This window comes from Empidonax traillii, unplaced genomic scaffold (assembly GCF_003031625.1).
Source record: "Empidonax traillii isolate 1590-97213 ecotype Southwest subspecies unplaced genomic scaffold, ASM303162v1 scaffold15:size5535645, whole genome shotgun sequence".
In the NCBI taxonomy this organism is placed as follows: domain Eukaryota; kingdom Metazoa; phylum Chordata; class Aves; order Passeriformes; family Tyrannidae; genus Empidonax; species Empidonax traillii.
In genome coordinates this window covers 4662976-4673040 of record NW_020955208.1, presented here as the reverse complement: position 1 = coordinate 4673040, position 10065 = coordinate 4662976, and positions in this window count along the sequence as shown.

Genomic DNA, 10065 nt, shown 5'->3' with positions numbered 1-10065 from the left:
AAAAAAAAAAAAAAAAAAAAAAAAAAAAAAAAAAAAAAAAAAAAAAAAAAAAAAAAAAAAAAAAAAAAAAAAAAAAAAAAAAAAAAAAGAAAAATTGCATTTTAATCCTTTCCAACAGCATTTAAAAGGGGGCATCACTTCTTTATGCTGGCTAAATCTTGAAATATCCATCACTTTTCTCTCCAATATTCCAGACACCGGCCTACAGGCCCTAAGAGATCTGTGTCTGTATCTGTTTTAAACTTATGTGGGAATTTGGGCAAGGGCTTTGGACTTCAATTACATCTTGATTCTTTCTTTTTCTCTCCCTCTGGCACCCATTTTAAATTATTAGCCCAAGCTTAATGAAGTAATAACACTTATTCCATTAAATTGTTTGCCTTCCTCTCCCTCTCCCTCCTTCCCATATCTCTAGGGTCTCTTAGCCAATTTCTGCCACAGCTGAAAAACTGATGTCTGAAAGGAAATTTAGTTCTTACAAGTTTTTTGACAATCCATGGCCAGACACAGAGGGACCGAGCCAAAGCCAGCCCAGCTCTGCTGGTCCATACAGAGTTTGTTAATCACTGTCTGCTCTGACCTTGCAGAGGGTGTGCAGGAAGCTGAGGTTGTTGTGGGATGAGGGTTGTTGTGGATATGGTAGGGCTGGGGTAAGTGCAAGGAAGGGATCAGAGGGTGGCAACACAAATCCATGGGCAAACAATGGTTATTTTTCCAATACTCATAGGACAACTTTTCAAGGGTTGTTATTTGGAGTTGGTACTTGGAACGAGATGTGATATTTAAGTAGTTTGAAAGCTTCTGTTAAGCAATAAATCAATTTACAGGACTTAGTTATCAAGAAAACAATAAGCAATTGGATCATTTAATTCTTCTTATTTTTTTATTCATCTGTGTTTGGAAGCCCTGGAAATGCTTATGTACCTTTTTGATTACATTCCTTTTCTGGTCAGAAGATGGAAATGCCTTCAATGAATACCCATGGGGTTCAAGTACTTGTGAGAGTGTTTCAGATGAACATGTCTGTGCTCAGTAACAACAAACCCCCCAGGATTTGGAATCGGGAGAAACAGGTTCTTGTTCAACTCTTTGCTGACTTGCTGGGTGACATTTAACCCATCTGATCCTCTCTCCTCTGTGTGAAGCAGTTCTATTTACAGCATGAGTAAGAAGTTCCACGAGACCTTAGGAAGGTCTGTGAAACCACTTGGAGAGTCTCTTATGGGAAGTTTTTATTATAATGATTACATGAAAAGCTATCATTTGGAAGATATGAAATCATCACCTAAATATGTGCTTTCTGGTTCAGCGAAACAAAAGAACTTTGAGGTTCAAAAATGAATAGGAGTTTGAGACAGTAACTCCATCTACAGAACTTCATCTTCCTCAAATGCTGACAGATGTGTTTTTAGCATGTGAAGACCCAGAAGTAATTTACAAATGGTTCAAACCTGCTAACTGCCCCGTGTGGACTAAGCAACCTGCTTAATCAAAAATAGCACAAAAAATGTCACCCCAAAAATGCATTTAAGAGTTTGGACTGGAATTGTAGACCTCCTGATTTTGCATCCTATCCCATGTTTATTTTCTTAGTCATATAAAACTCTCTCAAAGACAATAGTATTCCAGGAATAATGTTGGGGCTGTGCCAGAGGATGGTGGATTGAGAACTGTGACTCTCATTGTTTAGATAAAAGTGATAATTCATGCCAGTTTGGTCTAAAAAAATCTGCCTTAAGTATGATACGTTGGTGAGGAGGGAGGGACCAGCACATCTCACAACTTCTAGAAGGAAGTTTCTGAGTTTTTGGCAGTCCTTTCTAAAAGCCATATGCACTTTTCCATACATGCCACCAACATATTCACACTTGGTGGCCCACAGGAAGCACAGTGGTGAAGAAGGGGTGATTTTTAAACAGAGATCCTCCAGAACCAGACCAATCGTGAGCCTACAGGGGAGCTTACAAGCTCTTAAATGACAGACTCAGGCATTTGTGTGGGCTCCAGTGAACCTCCTCAGTGCTTGGTGCACTCATTCTCAGAGGCAAGACTTAGTCAATATGTTGGCTGGGGACAAACTGCATCAGGCACAGCAGAAAGGAATTCCACCAGCAAACAGGAGCACAGAGGATGTTTTGTGGAGGATTTCTCAATGACTGTTTTTGTGAACAGAAATCCACTCCCTCGAATGTCAACGCTTCAGATGCAAGGAAAATTCTAAGAACAAAACCATTTTAGAGAAATCAAAACACACAATTCCAACTTGACTCAATTTTAATTATACACAGTACAAAATAAATCTATTGCTGAAAAATCATATCAACATAGGTATTATTAAATAACCCATTATTATGAGTGTTGAAGTGATATCTTTTGATGTCTTTTGTTTCTTCCAACATAACTATATTCTATGACCAAAAAAGCTGTCAGATTTTTTTACAGATTCAGTATACAGATGAAATAAATCAGCTCATTGTTGTACTTAACTAATATAAAAGAACACACAGTTTATAGAGAAGAACATCTAATCCTGTTAAATCCTGTTTTAATCTGTGACATCTTGTAACAGTAAGTTGCATGAGCTAATTGTGGTACTTCAAAAGTATATTTTTTCATCAGCTGTAAATGCTCTGCCGCACAATTTAACTTAATGCCCTTTTTTTCCTCATATAAGAACAATCTTTCTCTGTATAATCCTCGATTCTGTTTATTTCCACTACTTTCCTTCTGATCCTTCTTTGTTCTGCAAAGATTGTGACATTTTCCATCTCTCTTTAATCACAAGTCTCTCTACATCATGAGTGCTGGGGCAGGAGAAGGCAGAGTATGAGGGACAGCTGGATCTTCATCTATGGTATCTTTTTTCTTTCAGTGCTGATGTGAAGGGTTTGATCTAATATGTATATATGAGTGTATTCTTTAGGTCTTTCCAGATTCAAAGGGTTTTCTTCAGAAAGGAACTGAAACTCCCTTGACAGGAAGTGATAGATGTAGTTGGCTCATTGTTATCTTAAGGATTTCCCTTCTTTGTTGTGCTGCAGATAAATGAATAGCTGCTATCCATGGACATACCTGACTCTCAGGCTCTGGTTAATGGTTTTTTTCTAGTTAAATCATTCAAGGTGTGATTGAGTCCAACTCCAACAAAAGGGATTTTATTCTTGAAGGAATCTTTTGCAGGCAACATTGTCTTGGCTTATCTGCTTCTGGCATCCTGGTCCTTTCCTCCCTGTTCCTTCTCGGTGGCAGTGAGTGCAGTGGGCATCAAAACCACCATCCTGAGTGCACAAAGTATTTCCGGCTGCCTTTGGAAGGAGAGAGGCTCCCACACCTGTGCTGCAGATTGCAGGCACATCTTCCTTCCCCCTTAGATAATTCAGGAATACGTTGCTCAGATTTAACCACACTCGAAAGAGGCAACCGGTGCCTGCTGTGGAAGGTCATGCAGGACTGGCTGTCAGTCAGACACACACAGGTCTGAAATCCTTTGTAGGGTTGTTTCTCCTCTCTCAGAACCGCCACAGGGAATACAGTGCCCACACCTCAGGGAGAAGGAGTGATGGGGGCAGGTTAAAAAACACAGGCTCCTGCTTTCATTAGTTCTTTGAGCAGCAAACCATTCACACACACACAGAGGTTTAAGTACACCCCGAAGTATTCAAGGCATTAAGGAAAATCCAAAGCATCTTGTTCATTTCAATTACTTTTCCACCCACATTCCTCATTGAATTAAAGGATATCCTACACACTCTTTTGTTTCACTTATTCCCCAAAGATCGTTTCATCGCACACCAAGCAAAGATCCTCAGCAAATTCATAGTAACATCTCAGTCCTGGCATTCAGCATTCTGATGTTCCTGGCACAAGGGATGTTATTAAAGGATTGAAGAGATGACTAGATGGCAGATTTCCCCAGGGCAACACATCAGAAAATGGACATCAAAAGAACCTGGCTCCAAATGCAGTGGGTATTACTGGCTCCTGGCAAATCCCATTTATTTCTGAACAGTAACACTGTCAGGCTGCGTTAGGGACATGTCTCTCCTGGAATACCTCCATGAAACTATGTTTGCTTACCCGGTAAAAGCACTCCCATTTCAACACTCACCCCTCTAGCTGAGGACAGCATAATCTTCATTAGCCACAAGTATTTTGGGGCAAATCCAAATCCAATCTTACTGAAATCATTAGCAGTGTCCCAAGGCTCAGGCTCTGTAGCCATCAATATTACATTTATTTTCTCCCATCATTTCTCATGAACCCATCTGGACTGTCCTGGAAACCTGAATGTGTGATTCTCTCCTACAGGATGTGTAGGTTGTCACATATTGCACCTCATCTTCACAGACCCCAACAGGATGACAGGCTGGGACAGGAAATTTTTTAAATTTCTGTTTCCTCTTTCACCAGGAATTGGTTGGAATTTATTGTCTTACAGCTGTTTTGAACCATGAGCAACAATTCTTGGGTAGGCACTGAGGAAGGAGAAGCACGTACACTGACATGATGTCACCACCTGAATTATTCTGCTGAGATATAAAAATAGTTTGAAAAGCAGCACGGCCAAAATTACTACATCATTTAATTACACCCTACTTTCATGGCAGGCCATCAGTTAATTAAGAGTGTCAAAATGCTGAATTGCCTCCAGCTTCTACATGCTTTGCAAATGACATGGAAGTCATCTTTTTAAATAGCAACAGCTTAACTGAAAATGGAAAACCCACAGTGAAAAATGAGGCAGTCAGCTGAGCTGACATGAAATTCCCCACACCATAAATTCACCGGGGAAGACAGGTATGACCCATTTAACTTACTCTCTGAAGATCATGTTCACATGGCCATTTCTGTGTTCTGAAATTGGTGTAATTTTGAAGTGTTACAGAACAGGAGCCCGAAGTGCCTGTGCACCTTCCCTCCAGGCTGCTACAACTCTGGCAACTGGGAAACAGGAAAAGGTTCAGAAAAAGGTTTTTTTTTTTCTTCAGAAATAAGTCACCTTCACTGGCTCTCAAGTACCATATATGACACTAGAGAAAACTCTCTGTAGAGGGAATTATGTTTCAAGAAACTTGGAAAATGATGGAACTGCTTTACCCATTCATAATACCTGATACCAAATCCCTTATTCTGTTTATAGGACAGTTTTTAAATAACTGACTTTGTATGAATTATATAAGAGTTTTATATAAACTGTAGCACAGCAAAAGAAGAAAAAAGTGAAAAGCAGACTGGATAGAAAACTCCTGCCTGAACCAAGCACCAAAGGGTAAGAACAGAACCCAACTGCAGAAAGAAGCCAAACATCTTGAAACCAAACCCCTCTCCCTCATTCTCCCTTCAGGAATGAGATGGTCCTTTTATTGGAAGAGCCAGAAACAAAAGTTCTGTTTAGTTGGTGTGATTTTCCTTTTCCTCCAAAGTAAGTGAGGGCTTCACACTGGAAAAAAAAAAAAAAAAAACAACAAAACAAACCTGGTGAGCAAACATCTCCCCCTGTAGTTTGCAAAAAGCCGAGCATCTTAATAATAATTGAAATGCCGTCTCTTGGCTGAATGAGGGAGCCAACCTAAAACTGAGCCAGAACTTTGTGTAGTATGGCAACATGAAATGGATACCTCAGAGAGAAGGCTTGAATAAGAAGGACAAGGCTATAAGCAAGAAATCTGAAAATCTGGCAGAATTGTGGCAGGCTCATGGCTCCAGGAGTGTGGCAGTGTGCAGGTGATTGATGGATTAGGGGTTAGGGAACACAGACTGAATTTCAAGATAATGTACGTGTGGGACAAAAAGGGGAGTTCATTAGGCCTGTAATTTATGCAATAGGCAAAGGACTTCAAATACTAGAAAGAAGTGAATGAGCTTTCTAAGCTCAGTTCAAAGCACTCCCTGCTACTAAAGACTTTGATTGAGAAAATATTCGAGCTTGGTAAAAATGCCATTTACTGTAACAGACCACAAAAATGAAAGCTGACCAATAAACAAGGACTTTGCCAGGATGACAAACACCTCAATGCAACTTTCACAAAATGGTGATTGTTAAACAATTTTATGTCTGCTTCAAAGGGAGTATGTGTGGGATGGATTCAGTTATCCACATCCTCCTGCTGGGACACTACAGCTATTTCTGTAAGGAAGAATCCCTGACCCCTCTAAATGGACTTTACTGCCATTCATAATTACTGAAAACCAGTTCCATTCATTGAACAATCCCTGTGGAGGTTTAAGAGAAAGGGCTGTCTTTCATTCTGGGTTTTTTACAGAAAATAATTTAACAAGGAATTAGTATCAAGCAAGGCCTGTGACACAATACATTGATGCAACACTGATGGCAACTGTGTTCTCCCCTGACCTGCAGTGTTTAACAGGCAATCCCTGAGGTCCAAGCATTAGCCCAGCAATGGCTGGAATGGCAGTGGCTACACTCATTTCCCCTAATGGTAGAAAATAGCCAATCAGTTGCAGCTGCACTGGCTTAGCAAATGCTTCACATACCAGCCTGTGCTGGCCTCCTTATTCCTGGAAACATACCTAAAATTCCCACTTGCCAGGTGTTGAAGATGGAATGGATGAGTCTGGAATCCCAGAGACACTGGAATATGGCAGGAGATTGGAACTACATGATCTTTAAGGTCCTTTCCAAACCATTATGGTTCCATATAGACATTAAGTCACAAAATCTGAATGAACGAAGCAGTAACATCACTGGTGTTACATAAAGATCTGGTTGAACAGTCACTCACTATCCCAGGCAGGTGTGCCTGCTGCCCCAGCAGTTCATTTCTCTTTCACTAATACATTGGTGGGGGGGGAACCCACTAACCGACAACAACAACAAAAAAATCCACATAACACACAATGCTCATCTCCATCATGTTGTTTATTGAGTCAGCAGCGATGGCAAACAGGGAATGGTTCGGTCTTACCGTCACAGACAAAGCCCAGCACTCCATCTCAGGAGTGTGCACACGGAGAGAATGGGGTCACAAGTGCACAGCTGCTCCTGCTTGTCCCAGGAACTCCAGGGCTCTGCTTGACCCTTTCTGTTCTCCTGGCCATGTTTTGCCCTTGCAGCAGTGTGGCAACTCCCTGCTCCAGCAAAAGGACATGGTTTCACCAGGTGTCATTAAACCTATAAAAAAACCCCACCCCAGGCTTATTTACGTCTTGCTAAATCACATGATTGAGATTTTGCGGAGTGCTGTGAGTCAGACACTTGGGAAGGTCTGACCAGCTATTTCCTCAACATCTCAGTGAGACGTGTTCATGTTGTTCAGGTTTGTCCCTCAGTCAGCTGAATGCTCTGAGTTTGCTAAAAAAGCCTGGTACCTCAGTTCAGCCTGCCAGAACCCTTGCAAACAATTTTGACCGTGATGCAAAATTAAATAGGGCAGAATAAATAACAGCACATACATCAGGAAGCTGCTTTCTTGGAGGGGAGGGAGAGAAACAAAAATGCTCTTTGGCATCTTTGAAATCTGCCCTTTATTTTGCTTTTACCAAACCAGAAAGACATCCCGAGTATAAAACTTGCAAATGTTTCTGCTTTAACAGGATTACTTAACTATGGTAAGAACAACTGTTAAAGCTTGTTTTTATTGTGCAAGCAGACAATGCATGTAATTCCTCCCACAGCAATTTTTCATGGGCTTATGAGGGCAAGAGTAGTCGAGGACAAGTATTTAATCACCCCTCTCCTATCCTGGTTTATCTAAGTGTTAACATAAAAGGGTGAGAATTGAACCAAGGCACATCTCATACACATTTTGACACAGATTAATGACTCAGCAGAGGATCTAATAAAAAGAACTGCTCACCGTATTTATTCAATGCAAGTGAATTCTTGTCCTAGTTCATTTGTTCTTTCTTGACAAATACTTGCTATCCTGAATCACACTGAACAAGAGGGCCCAAGCAGTTGGAAAGTAGCAGCACACTGTGCTGTCAGCCCAAATTCAACAGGTCTGGTTCTCAGACAACACTCACTACAGCTACAGAGAAATAAAGATGACAAAACAAGCAGTCACAAAGGACAGCGCACTTGGAATACATTCCTGAGGATGGTACTGGGAGCCATTGAGGAAATGCAGGTATAAGACAACTAAACCTTTTATTACAGCTTATTGCAAACTCATGGAGTGCTTGTGCAGATCAAAAGCATTAGGAGTTTGTGCATTTTTCATGGAAAAGATTCCATCAGTTAAGATGCTAATGATGTGTGTCTGGTTGCAGCCAAAGAACAAGCAAGCTTGTTCCCCCAGTTCTCAGTGACCCAGACTGCACTACAAAAATCCTCTATCATTTACAAAATCATCAGGATAGAACATGTACACCACAAGAAACAATAGCCAGATTATCCCTTCAAATTTGACTATAGCCTTTAAAAGAAAAAGAGTGGTTGGAATATTTTTATGGAAAACCCATTTCAAGGTTCTCAGGAGAACTGAGCTGGAAAAAATCACCATGTAATGGGATAAACTATTACAATTCCAGGGCTGCGAGTGGCCGACGTGATTTCTCAGTGCATGCTGCCAATAAAAGCAACCCTGCAACTCAAAGGGCAGGAGAAGAGTTAGAGGCAATAATATCTCTGTGTTAAAAAGTTAATAATTTACAACACAGAAATCAAGTGATTTCTTGATCACTGAAGAAAGGCAATAAAAAAAAGGCTAGAAAATGTAACACACTCCCTGTTTTTCAGAAGACCAACATCACTTTTGTGTCAAAATAGAAGTCTCAGCAAATTAGCCAAATATCCCTGGTGTCTTTCAGAGGAGCTGAGGAAGCAGGCTGTGGAAGACTTCAGATATACAGGGGAAGAAATCCTTATTCAAAGTAAAAATTATTTTAGGAACAGCAAACATGCATAAGTGTCACTAGTTACAACTGCCCACCACACAGAGCACACCAGTCTCCAGCAATAGAGCAAGAGTTTCAAAATGAACAGAGCAGAAGCTTTAGTTGCATCATTATCCCTGGGGATTCTAACAATGCTGTAAGCAAGTTACAGCTATTTTCAATTCAACACCACGTGCCAGAGCCCATCTGAAACCAGATCTTGTCACAAAGTGGAAATTCCTTATTAAAGATCTCGGTCAATAACCTAAAAAGTGATTTTTCAGTGAACAAGAACCCGTGGGATGAATCAAAACTTCAACAGTTCACCCCAATGAATCAGTGTTCATCTGCACAGCATCCAGAACGGGCTCACAGGCAGGCTGTGGAGCAGAGGGATGGCGGGAGCAGAGGGTGACAGGGCACTGTGGGGTCAAACACTGCAGTTTATCAGCCCACGGTGCAGACAGTGCCTGTGTCTCACAAAACACAGTGAACTGGACTGAGCCCGTTTCACAACGTGAAGTTGAGCAACACGCTGCAAGTTCAGTATCCTGACCACATGGTCAGCCAGGGCACCAATATGGCAAATCAGCTGAGTTTTTAAGTCTTCACTTACCTGCATCTGGTTATGATTTGCATCATTCAGAAATTTCCAGCTTCACACATGGCCTCAAACTGAGATCCGTTGTTATTAAAATGGAGTTTGTGTCACGTTTCCCAATATCTGTGGAGAGCTGGTCCCAGCACTGGTTCTTCTTTGTCAGCTACATTGCACTAAACGTAATCTAAAAATATATTAAATACTTTCTAATATTACCTTTTGACACAAGCAGTTACTATAGCTGCCACAAGGATGGTGCAAGGGAGGGCAAGAGGTTGCATAACTACTCCTATTCAGCTGGGATATGTGCACTGAAAGGTCAAAAGGCCTTGGATTTTTTGTTTCAATGTTTGCCTCAGCATTAACACTTAATCAAAAATATCAAAACACCTTCAAGAACCCCAGTGAGCAGAAAATCTCCTTTTGCTTCAAGGAGGCAACTAATTTAGCTTAGCTACGAAAATACACCTGTAATGCAAAGTTCAAGGAAATGCTGCCTAATATTTGAGGATCTGTCAAACACGTCAAGAAAAAAGGGCATCTGAGCAAGCTGAGGGTCTGTTGAGTAGTGAGAGGGTGTTCAATAGACTGACAGCCCACTGAATACCATCTGTTTATCATGTAGA